At 36.5% G+C, this 13,210-nt stretch overlaps 1 long non-coding RNA gene across 1 annotated transcript; it reads left to right on the top strand.

Annotated features, from left to right (window-relative positions):
* The first annotated feature begins 10,579 nt into the window (after positions 1–10,579).
* On the top strand, positions 10,580–11,657 carry LOC109049889. Its single transcript, XR_006162064.1, has 3 exons — positions 10,580–11,005; positions 11,111–11,222; positions 11,307–11,657. It is a non-coding gene; the product is annotated as an uncharacterized LOC109049889 (long non-coding RNA).
* The last annotated feature ends 1,553 nt before the right edge of the window (positions 11,658–13,210 follow it).

Raw genomic sequence — 13,210 nt, 5'->3', positions numbered from 1 at the left:
TTTGTGATCGCGCTAGTTCCAGTGACTTATTTCTTATTAGTTTTCTGATAACTTCTCTTTGTTGGTGAAACGATGGGGTTGTGTGACGTTTTCCTGAGAGGCGAAGGATGACATGCTAAAATCACTGCCAGTAACCACCCCACAAATTCCTTCTTTTCTCCCCACAAGAACTTTGTAATAAGCTTACTTATTTCCAGTGTATGCATAGAGAATTCAGTACATTGGCCAGCCACCCAAACTACTGCTCAGCCAAATACAGCAAAATCTAACACTCATTAAGTATTTTGTTGATTATATTATATATATATATATATATATATATACAGAAAAGTATATATATATATATATATATATATATCTACATAACTTCATGAAGGTCTCTAGAATCATCCAAAACAAAGCACAACTGTGAAGGAGATCTATAGTTTTTGGATACTAAGTTAAAAGTCCAAGCAGCAACTATAGCTGCCGGTGGGCAAATGACTTGTAAGTACATATCATATGGGGAAATGGGGTATACTGTGCTAACAGGTTTATAAATCATAAGTTACTAGTCTTGTTTCTGCCTTGCTTTCTGGGTAGCTATCCAACCAAAAAAATTGATAAATCCTTTCTTTTCTTTAACCTCTTAACTGATATCTCTCACCAGCTATGACCTTAATTTGGGAATAAATCTGTCAAAAGTGAGATGAGAGACCAATCTTCTGAGCCCCTCTTCTCTGTCTGCTTTTGCCACGCGGTGTGGAGATTTCCAGCCTTTCGCTTCGACAGCAGCAGTTTCATAAACTTCAGGCAGTCACACAAAAAGGAAAGAATAAAGAGCCAACAGCATGGGAATAATTGATGTAGATTATCTCTTTTTCCCTTTTATGACATTATGTCTCCATTAAGGGGCAAAATATTGAGGGCCCTTTATCCAGTTTGGATGCTGTTTCATTCTAATTGGTCCAAGGACCCTAATTCATTATATGACTAGTAGCTTATGATTCTATTGTAAAAGCTGAAATTCAGACAAGTAATGAATTTACATTTACATTATTATATGAAATCACTCTATTACAGTCAGCCATTGGAATACTATGAGCCTAAAAAAATGCATAATTTTCTTTTCAGGTATACCATTTTTTATTATATAGATGTAATATTTTCTCTTCATTCAATTTATTTTATTTATTTATTTTCATTTAAACTAACATACCTCTAAGAAATGAAAAAATACCTGCATATTCAATAATAAGTAAATAATACATGGGTGTAGCCTACACATAATAATTATTTAAATAATCATATATTTTAAAAAGAATATCATTAATTTCATGAATATCAAGGGACTTTTGTCAAAGTTAATCCATTTTACCTAATCAATATGTGCCTATTCATAAAGTATGTGATATTTTTACATATTTACATCACAAAGTATAGTATGCACATATGTTTTATGTGAATTTATAAAACTATGTGTGCACCTTCACTGCGGTAATCACTTGTAGGCTTATTATGCTTAAAACTGCTTTTCTACATAAGGGAAAGTTCACCCAAAAAATGGAAATTGTGTCATCATTGTGTCATCTTCAAGCTGTAAGCTTATGAGTTTTCTTTTCTTCTGGTGAACACAAAAGAAGATATTTTGCAGAATGTTGGCAACCAAACGGTTAAATGCATAATTTTCTTTCAGGTATACTCCTTTTTATGCACGTATTTTTCAGACTATAAATTAAGCGACCCTAAGTATAAATTAGCATCAGTCCAAAAATACATCATGGCGAGAGAAAAAAACATATATAAGTTAAGCACTGGACTATAAGTCGTGATTTATTTACATAAACTAAGAACAAAGAGAGAAAACATTGCAGATCTACAGTCAGCGAGAGAGAGTTCTATGCTGCTCAGTGCTCTCTTTCGGTAACCTATCAGATGCGACATATGAGACGGCTTCACCTGCAGTTTGTAAATCTGCAGAATATGATTTTCTTTTTGGGCATTTTGTTTGCATTCAGTCTTTCTCAGTTGTCTTTAAGTTAATATTTCCAAGCAACAGTTTTCAAAGGTTGTTTTCAGTTAATGTTTTCCGGGGAGTGCGCTTCTGGGAGCACTGGAGCAGCATAGAGCACCCTCTCGCTGACTGTAGGCGCAGAAAATTTTCTCTTGGTTCACTTCTCTGGTGTCGTTGGCGTCAAATTAATTTTGATAAATAAATTAGCAATCTGACTATAAATTAGCCAAGACCAGCCAAACTATGATGAAAAAGTGTGACTTTTACGGTATATAAATGAAATATTTTCTTAATTCTATTTTTTATTTATTTGTATATTTTTATTTAACTTATTGATACACAATAATTCTGTTGGGTCTACTTGTAATGGCTACTCTTTGTTCTGGACTATGTTCCACCATTTTTAAGACAAAAATGGATTTATTGTGTTTTCATATTCAAGAGAGATTATAAGCTAGATGCAACTTTTTGGGGGTTTACATCGAATGTTCTTCGACTTTTATGCATAACTGATTTGTTTATGTATAAAGATTGATCTGTTGAAAACAGTTATTTTTAGTTAGATGTCAATGCTCTCCTCCTATTAAAATTCTTACACATTGAAGGGGTGAATACAACATATTTATTCCATCGGCAACTATAGTAGTTGCCGCGACATTCTAATACAATTTTCTTTCAAGAAAATTAACTAAAGCCTGGAAAAATCAATGCAGAAACATGTTTACATAGGACACTATTAACATGACTATATGCATGAAACCATTCAGAAAAATCTGGGCACAAATGGGACAACCTTTGTGAGGATGACTGGCTACAGCTGGTTTTTAAATTCTAAGACTAGACTCTTTAGACCGACGGTAAACAACACCAATGATAAATCTGAATTAACAATCAACTTTTCCAAACGTGTATTGCCAGTTACTAATTACGAGGGAGAGTACTCATTTTCTAAAATGTCTCGAGTTAAAAACGAACTGAGAACGGGAATGTCCAAAGAACGTCTCAGCTTTCCGTCGCTCATGGCCATTGAGTCCGAACTCTTAAAAGAGCTCAGTTTCAATGAAGTGGTGGATGACTTCGAGAGGAGGATGACAAGAAAGAAACTCCTGTAAAGAATTGTTTCAGTAGCCATGCTGGTTTGTATAATTGTCAGGGCCTGCCAAAATAATGTTTGTAGCCTAAGTGTGTTTTCTTAAATTGCATCTTCTTATGTGATGATCTGATGTTTAAACTTTACATGTGATGTTTGTCACAGAATTGTTTAGTAGCAAATATTTTTTGGATTCATGATGCATTAAATATGTGTATATTTGACAGTTAATTCATTAAAGATGTGTTTCAGATGCCTCAATTTGCAGCACTGTTGATTATTCGTTGTAGCTATTAGACTTGTAGAGAGAAAAATATCAGAAATTGTATTAGCCCTATATTGAATCTGTAAACCCTGTACAATGGCAGGGGTAGAGCAGCCATTTGACCGCGGAGTAATAATTATTTGAATATTTCATGTTCGAAACTTCCACTTTTTATAAGGCTACTGACGGAATGCGCGTGAAGAAGCAGGGGGGGTTGGATGGTGGGGTGGGGTGGGGTGGGGGGCCTTGGAGATAATTGGCCCCAGGCCTTTTGCAAGTACATAATCCATCCCTGCTGAGCATAGCATACAAACGCTGTCTGTCGCTTTGGCTGTCTAACAGATGTAGAGGCACTTACATTTTAAAAACACAATGAAAGCTTAAAAACAGACTTCAGTGACTAAATAATTAATGAAATTTACCACAGGCTATCCTTTTAATTTAAATATTTCTGAAATAAATATTTCTGTGAAACGCATTAGATTGCACAGAAGAAAGACAGTATAGTATATTGATATAGCAAGAAGAGGGCTATTATTTTGGTGAACGAACAGAGGATGTTGTCACAGGCTCATATTTGGTTGACCAATCAGCGGGAAGGGGCGAGTCATGATGCCCACAAGGGGGAAACAAATTTCGAGTGGTTTATCCGTTTACTTATGAACTAAAAAACATAAAAATCGCAGCCAAAAATCTCTTGGATTTTTTTTTTCTTTCTGTTTTTTTCTGAAAAAAAATAAAAAAAAAACTAAAAAAATTACCGCTTTTCTCGCTTCTGCTTATTTCATTTCAAGAGAATCAGTAATTTGTCTCCTGCAAACTACATTACGAGTTTGACATTCCTCTCAAGATGCACACACTAGATTGCTGTTGCATTGCTCTGGTGTCGCAGTGAACATTTGGCGGCTGTTTGGTAGTGTTGGATGATAAGGGGCAGGCTTCAGAGTTTTTTTCGGGCAGAGTGACGTGGAAACATTGATGGAGTTCCCAAAGTGCTTTCCAGGGTTGCTAGGTTTTCTCAACAAAACCGGCTTAATTGCTACTCAAAACTAGGCCCAACTGTGGTTTCGAGAGGGGTTTCCCTTGGTAAAGTACATTCCAGGTGCTAAATATCACATTATTGGGGTCGCTTCAACCCGAGGACATGAAAAGCAACCCACAGCAACAGTGTTAAAACTGCCGGTCTCCTTCGGCATCTCGCCTTCATCACTTCATCAGCCTACACAATTATTAGTATAATTTTTGTTGTATGCACTTGTGGTGCTTGGGCATAAATTTTATTCTCTGCAAAGTTATTTATTCACACGTTTAAGATAAAGCGCTTGGTGTTGCGTGATTGTTTATCTAGCAGACTAGCACTGCATAATTAAGATTGTTGATCAAACTAATACATTCGATGTTTGGAACAACTCTTTTTTAACTTCACAACACAACGGACATTAAGCTCACAAACACAACGACATTAAGCTCACAAACAAACGCATTAAGCTAACAACCACAATGACATTAAGCTCAACAAACACAAATGACATTCCTCACAACACAATGAACATTCTCACAACACAATGACATTAAGCTCACAACACAATGACATTAAGCCTCACAACACAATGACATTAAGCTAACAACACAACGACATTAAGCTCACAACACAACCACATTAATCTAACAACACAACGACATTTAAGCTAACAACACAATGACCATTAAGCTCACAACACAATGACATTAAGCTCACAAACACAACGACATTAAGCTCACAACACAATGACATTCTTACAACACAACGACATTAAGCTCACAACACAATGACATTAAGCTCACAACACAACGGAAATGCTCCCGACCACTACGGGGCAGTTGGTTTGCAGAAATGTGCAATATACTCTATGCACGGCACACAGCCTACGTATTTCCTGTGAAATCTCAGGGCCCATAAAGGTTCCACTCTGTATTCTGCCGTGTGAGTGCATTACCAGCCGTAATCTTTTGTCAATAAATGATGATTATAAAATAATATTTGTATATTTATTTATACATATTGCTATAATATAACAAATTAAGTATACCACAGTAATATAATTATTTAATGAAGAGTTCCATAAACATCTGTGAGTGGTTTACACAGCTATTGCTGTTGTCCCGTTTTGTGAGGCTCCTCAAAGATTTTTCACACTTCTCCCCTGGATGAAGAAACTCACAATAAGTGGATTCAGAGTAGTAACGTTAGATGTAAGGATTTTTTAATATCACTTCTGTAAAATCCATGGAATAAGAGAAAAAATGTATTGTTGTGCCTTTGGATGTCAGAATCGGAATGCAAATCATTTTTATATAATACTGTCATCAAAGACACCATTTGAAGGCATCTAAAAGCAGACTTTTAAACGGGCAGACTATGGCTGAAACCTGCTATGATTACCCTATTTTAAAGCATAAATTTGATTCAAACAATAGGTCTATATAATATTCATATAGGGGACATATTGTATTGGCCCTACAGTTGAAATACATACATGAAATACTATTTAAACCTGTAACATTTACCTATTTTATCTCACAATTCTGACTTTTTTTATTGCAAATGCAAGTTTATATCTCCTAGTTCGGACTTTGTAACTTTATTCAAGTCAACAATTGCGAGTTTGTCAATTCTGAGGGAAAAAAAGCCAGAAAGTGTGGGATTATAAACTAAAAAAAAGAAAGAATGACGAGTTGATTTTTCTTACCAGAATTGTGAGATATAATCTCGGAATTACAAGAAAAAAGTCAGAATTTTGAAATATAAACTCAAAATAATTTTTTATTTTTATTTTATTCCATGGCTTGAATAGACTGCTATGTTAAAACTGTTATTTTCTGACACCAGATAGGCTCCGCCCACAAAAAAACGTCATAACTGTTTGCAAACACTGAAATTGGTCTATACTCACCATTATGTCATTGTAAACTCATATGGCTTGCCTTCTTCATTGGCATACAGTTGTAAATAATGCTACTGTCAGTCAGCTATTAGATAGACCCCACAGAAAAAATTCATAACAGTTTAGAATGACACAAGGGAGAATAAGCTAAAATCCCAGCTAAAATTTTTTTTTCTTTACTTGTATGTCAATACATTATACATTTTTAAAGTATCCTTCAGGTTCAGTGTAGGCAAAAACTTACTTTTTACATTGTTTGGTGTGTATTTTCTGAATGAAAACATGTCTCATCCAATCTAGATTTGAGAAGTAGAACCATTTAATGGCCTTTTATGAACCTGCATTCCACATGGTTCATGTGTTCAGAGCAAGGACAGCTACAGCGAGGAGAGAAGTTGGAATAACAAGCAGTGCAATGGTAAATACTGATATTGTATTGTTTGTGACAGAGAAAGAAAATGTTACATTTATTTTCATTTGTTGAAGCACACGTTACATGCATGTATCATAGTTATTTAAAATGTATTTTGACAGTGTCAGTCTCTGCAGCCCTTCGATGAGTTCCTCCTCTTCATGGTCCACCTTCCAGTCGGTCTTCCACAGAGAGAGCTGGCCTTACACAAAACACTTGGGATGGATTCATTTGGTTTTATTTGTACAGACTACAATATAAAATGTTAATTAAATATTATGTAAATGCAAATATATGTAACTTTAATATGGTTTCTTGCTCACCAGTGTAATGTAAACGTAAATATCCACACAAAAATTGTAAAACTTTGATACAGTGTAATAGTTATGTAAAATACAAATACTAATAACTGTGATAGTGTAATGGTATGTTACTATGTATAACACTTCTGCCACTTGGAGGACTGATAGGTCAGGCAGATCACTGGTGAAATCACTGTAAACATTCTCCTGAGATGAAAACTAAAAGTATAGTGTAAATTGACCAATATTTATACCAATGGGGCATGTTAATATTATTAATCAAAGTTTATTAATTATGTCATTCATTAAAGAATTTGATAATTCTCTTACTTACCATTGTTCTAGGTTTGTGCCAGCTCTGCTCCATTCAGTGCAGCTCTGTACAGGAGGAACTGCACTGATTCTCAGTTCTGAATAGTGTTCTGTCTGCTACAGTGCTGCAACAGCATAGATGGGAGTCCTTTAAAACAGTCTGTGAAGATAATTACATTGGGTTACATATTTAATTGATTTCACATACATTTTGAATTACTTTCAGTTGCATTTTAAATTGTTACTATATTTAAAATAAATTATGAAGAATAATTCATATTCTATATAATGTTACAAGCATGCCAATAGACTAAAGAAAAAAGTAATATTTTAAAGTGAAGTGACGTGACATACAGCCAAGTATGGTGACCCATACTCAGAATTGGTGCTCTGCATTTAACCCATCCAAAGTGCGCACACACACACACACACACACACATCCCTATCCCTCTTAACCTTTTCTGATCTTGTTTGCTTTTTACTGAATAGCTTCATCATGTTTGTGTTAGGGATCACTGGAAAACTGCTATATTAAATGTTTACAATTAATTCAAGCTTTAGGTTACAGATAATAAAAACTGAAAATAAAACAATAACTGCCAGAAACAGTCAGACTACAGCCCCGTTCACACAAAGAATGATAACTATTAAGATAACGATAGCGTCCACACCAGCGAACGATAATCTGTTTATTCTAAGCGCACGCTCGTCTGCTGCTTTAAATTCTCGAGCTCGTTTTAGCATGATTCTGATTGGCTGTCAATGTTTTTAATCAGCTGGAAAAAAAAAGTTCTGAAAGTGATTCCAACTATATTGTTTCTCTGTGTCTTTATCATTATAGCTTGTGGTGTATACTCTGCTATTTTTTTTAATACTGAAAACGATTTTTAAAACTATATCTTTATTGTTATCTTTATAGTTATGGTGTGAACGGGCCTTTATGGTTTATCACAATACATGACAATCTAAAAATGGCAACAGTATTTAAAATACTTCATATCAAGTGAAGAAGTTCCTGTCACAGCCGCAAATAAACGTGGATTACCGGGAGCCCTGCTGTTATTTCTGCTGTCTTTTACGAGTTATAAAAAGCTGAGGTGGACCGAGTTTAAAGCCGAGTTTGAAACGTTTGATGCCCTTCTCCGTATCATGAAATTCATTTACAGTAATCCGGGGAAGTTCTTGTAAAATGAAAAATCATCTTGTCCTCTTGTCATTTTGAAAGCTCTACGGAAAGAGCAATTGCTGTGCATAGAGTCCATTGTGTACAAGAGCAGAGCTAAACTGTCCAAATTGAAAATATTATTGATTTATTTTCTGCTCAATGCATGAATCGATACATTAAGCTTACCAGGATATCAAAACATTAAAAAAAACATGTTTTTCATTTAAAAATTGATTACACATATTAAGTTACACATATTAATCCTTTGAGAATTTCTAGTGGCGTCTCGAGGAAATATTGGTGTTCAACTGTCAACACTGCCCCTAGTGGTCGGGAGCATTTCCGTTGTGTTGTGGCATAATGTCGTGTTGTGAGCTTATGTTTGCTTTTTTAATGTCGTTGTGTTGTGCACTACCAGGCCACCGTACATTTTCGTCTATCTCTACAACAATTCCTGAATGCCTTGTACTGGAATGGGGTAAGTATTACGACTTCAGTCTCACCTGTTGCGTAGACCATTTCTGCAAAGAGGTCCTCGCTGTCTATTTCTGCACGAGCGTCCTCTGAATAAGAGCATGAACGTAAATGGACACGTTTTCTTACATGCTCAAACACTAAAGTTTTCCTAATAAACAATATATTGACTAACTAAGCATTTCATCATACTTTTGTCTAATCTGTTATTCTTTTCCTATTCTCAGGACAAATTTAAGGCGATTAGCTCTAGCTTAGCTATGTGGCATTAGTTTGCTCTAATAAATAACTAGCTGGCACTCTTTCTGTGTGGTGAACATTAAAGTATTCCATCTAGGAACTTGTACTCATCGAGGCCTTTCTATAGTCTGATGTTTTTATGTACTTCCTATCTATAGATAACTTCCTCTCTGGACTTTCTCCTAAACTTTGTCAATGTTTGGACTTGGAGATTATAATTACTACTATTCTGTTAAAATTTAGTTTCTGCTCTATGACTTTAATGTCCTGGACAGTGTATGCTCACTCATAACATCTGCTTTAAAGTTCTCCAAAAATCTTTGTGTAAGGACTTTCTTTTACAATAGCTAATGAAGTTTAATTGGCTAGTAAGGCATCGTTGTTAAATGTAAAGTGTTCTTATCCTTCTGCAAGGGTAATGTATCAAGATTAATTTTTCTATCCTCCTAGTTCCATACATTACTAATATTCTTTAACTTGTATTTCATGCGATCTGGTTTCTTTGAAGGTTCACTCGTCGGGGTTCCCACTTGGATAAATGGAGTCTATCAAGCTTTTGTGGGAGTTAAGCCAGAGAATAGTTCTGTTTTAGAGTTCTGATATTTATGCTTGTGTGTTTTTACGCTTTCTGCATAAAACTTAATTACTTTATTTGATCATCTTACTAACCTTGGCATTTTATTACAATGCAATCATTTAGATTCCATGGCTGCAGATGCAGAGAACCGTGGCTCTCACCTCATCTTTACACAGCTCACTCTTTGGACTTGTGCTATTATGAAAGCAGGCTCTATCAATCTGATGTATACGTGGTCCTATTCCATTTGAGTTCTAGGTAAGATTCAGCTCAATGCTCCGCAGGCATCTTAAAGTCCACGTGAACCGGAAGGTGCTGCTGGCTCTATTTCAGTGTAGTGACATATTTCCAGCTGAAACGGAATATTGAATAGAGGGCATGGTTTTGTTTGAGCTCCTGGGGCCCGTTCTTCGTACGTCGCTAACTCAGTTAGCTGGATTTGATTGTTGACGATTTGGCATGATCTTGGATCGTTTAGTTCTTCGAAGCTCATCCTAGACTTGCTGTCATAGCAACAGGTCCGTAAGCTCAAACCTGTTCGGTTGCAGGCTTATTTCATGTAAACAGGATTAGATTGAGGCTTTATAAGCAGAGGAGATGGGGAAGTCTGTCGCAGCCATGTCTTGTCCGTTTTTACGCGAGCAACCTGTTGCGGAAGGTGCGAGAATAATTCGCAGAGCTTTTTCAAATTAACGGGTATTGCGGGATAGACAGGATCCTTTTAGCCCAGCGCGAAAAGTGTAATTGTTGAGAGATACCGTTTTTCTCCTCGTGAGGGTGTCATTTACATCATGAATTTGTTGGAAACCACACATTAAGTGTTCAACACGGAGGAGTCGGGCTTTGAAAACTGCACAGACTGTGTGCATTGCCCTGAGATTCTTTGCGAGTGGCACTTTCCTTTATACTATTGGAGACGCAGAGAACTTAGTGAAAAGTGCTGTCTGTCGTGCCATTCGCAAAGTTTACCTGGCACTCAAGCAGTTTTTAGGGGTTTTTGTGGTATTCCCAAGCCACTTAAGACCCCAGGTTGTAAAGCAGAATTTTTTTCGCTATTGCAGGTACATTTATAATCGTTAATGACATGCAATCATGACCATGCCAAAAAGTATGACTAACAGTATGTGTCATTCAGGCTTCCCTAACGTGATTGGTGCCATAGACTGCACACACATCCCCATAAAGGCCCCACCTGGCCCAAATGATTTTGATTTTGTGAACCGAAAGGGGGTTCACAGTGTAAATGTGCAGGTAAGTTACTATTACAATTTATAATATTCCAGATTAGTAATTTATTACATTAAAAAAAAGGAATGAAATCAAAAAGTATGCAGTTGACTGACTAAAACCTCACAGATGGTGTGTGACTCTATGTTCCATATTACAAATGTGGAAGCAAAATAGCCAGGATCAGTGCATGACTCAAGAATTTTCAGAGGGTCACATTTATGCACATTATTTGAACGTGGTAAGGGAACATAAATGTCAAGCTCACAGTATTACACACACACTTATGCTGAGCCTAACAAAACTGCATTTTTCCATTATACAGGGGATTTTGATGGGATCCTGCTTGGAGACAGGGGCTATGCCTGCAGGCAGTATTTTATGACGCCCTTCCCTGACCCGAACCCTGGACCACAAACCCGTTACAATGCAGCTCTAGCCAGGACAAGGGCACGCATTGAAATGACCTTTGGGCAACTAAAGGAAAGATTTCAGTGTCTGAAAAGTCTGAGGGTTGCACCTGACAGGGCCTGTGACATAATTGTTGCATGTGCCATATTGCATAACATCGCCACTATCAGAAAGGAGAGGATCCCTGTGGTGGGTGTGCAGCCTGATGATGACCTCCAGCCAGTGCACTTGGACCAACCTAGTGGCAGAGCTGCACGGGACAGAATTGTGGAACACCATTTTTTGAATGTGTAATAAAAAAACGACAAATATGCTTAGTTCCCAGAGTTTTTATTTAAACAATTCTTTATAAAGAAAAAGCCAGCAAGTCATCTTTTGCCTGCAATTAGAGATAGAAGTATTGGTGACTTTACATAAACTATGTGTCAAATGGTGTATTAGCACTTACTCTGAAGGTCCTTTTGAAGCAACTCTATCTCTAGAGCAATTTTTCTCTTTTTCAAGTTGTCAAGTTCAATTTCTCCTCTTAATTTGCGTTTTTTCAGCTCAAAATACTCAATTTTTTGTTGAAGATGCCGTTTATAGAGGGAACGGATGTCACCCTGTCATTTTGTAAAAGAAAAAAAAAAAAATTCAAACCATGCCTCATGCAACAAAAATAAAAAGTAAAAGTACAACACTGTCCACCTCTGTATTAGTTCTTTGTGCAGACTCTTCTGCAAGCCTTTCTGTAGGCCTTTCTCTAGGTGTGGACTCCTGCAACTCAAATTGCAGACAGAAAGAATAGGTACACAAGTAGGCTATATACAGATTAGTGTAAAGGTATTTATGCACTTACAGGTTCTTCCTCCCAAAGGACAGTCTTCTGAGAGGGTTTCTTCACTGTCCTGTGCAATGGAAATAAATGGGTATTACACAGAGTGTTGCACTTTCTTCCCTTTATGCAAGTTAGAAAAAATACACAACTTACTGCATATGCTTCTGCCACCCACATTGCATGGGAACAGGTAAAAGTGTTGGTGTATTATGTAAAACTGCAAAAAAGAGGGGGGTGGGGGATTGTCATTGATATAATGTGATCAATAACTCATGGCAACATATTTTGTATTAACTAAAAGTTTTAGAAGTTTTTCACTTTCCACAAAGAGTTGAAATGACTGTACCAGCCATTTGGATTATACTTCATTTAATGCAGCAACAAATCATTTTACAGTGTACTAAGAGAATTAAAAAGCTGATTTAGCCTACCAGTAATGAAGGTGTTGCTGCTACCTGTCTTTGGGTCTGAGGAAGAGCTGCCCCCAGGGATGCCCTCCACAATGGTTCAGTTTTCATTCAATCCAAGGGCCAGCTCCTCTGCTGGGGTATTGTGGTGGTGCAGGACCACCACCTGTTTTTTTTTTTTTCAGCCTTTTTCTTGGTGGCTGTTATAAATAGACAAACACATCATTAAACAGTGGCTTTTAAAAAGAAGAAAAAAAAGTGGCTTTTTAAAATAAAGACAGTATGAATTAAAGGCTACCATTTTGTAGAATATTCTTGTATTTCACTTTTACTTGTTCCCATGTTCTAGTCGGTCCAGTGGTGGCTCTGACATTAAAGAAAGTAAATATTGAATTATTAAAATGCAAAAACACATACTGTAGAAAATGATAGAAACATCTACTATGGACAGCACTTACGCATTTAATTTGTCTGCTACTTTTTGCCAGCCCTCTCTCCTGGCTTTTGCAGACTTTGAGGTGTTCCCTGTCGTTTTAATTAACGACTCGAATTCGGCATAACCTTCCATTAAAAGCTCTTGTTCTGCTTGGGAGA

This window comes from Cyprinus carpio, chromosome A16 (assembly GCF_018340385.1).
Source record: "Cyprinus carpio isolate SPL01 chromosome A16, ASM1834038v1, whole genome shotgun sequence".
In the NCBI taxonomy this organism is placed as follows: Eukaryota; Metazoa; Chordata; class Actinopteri; order Cypriniformes; family Cyprinidae; genus Cyprinus; species Cyprinus carpio.
This window is presented reverse-complemented; position numbering and strand designations above follow the sequence as displayed.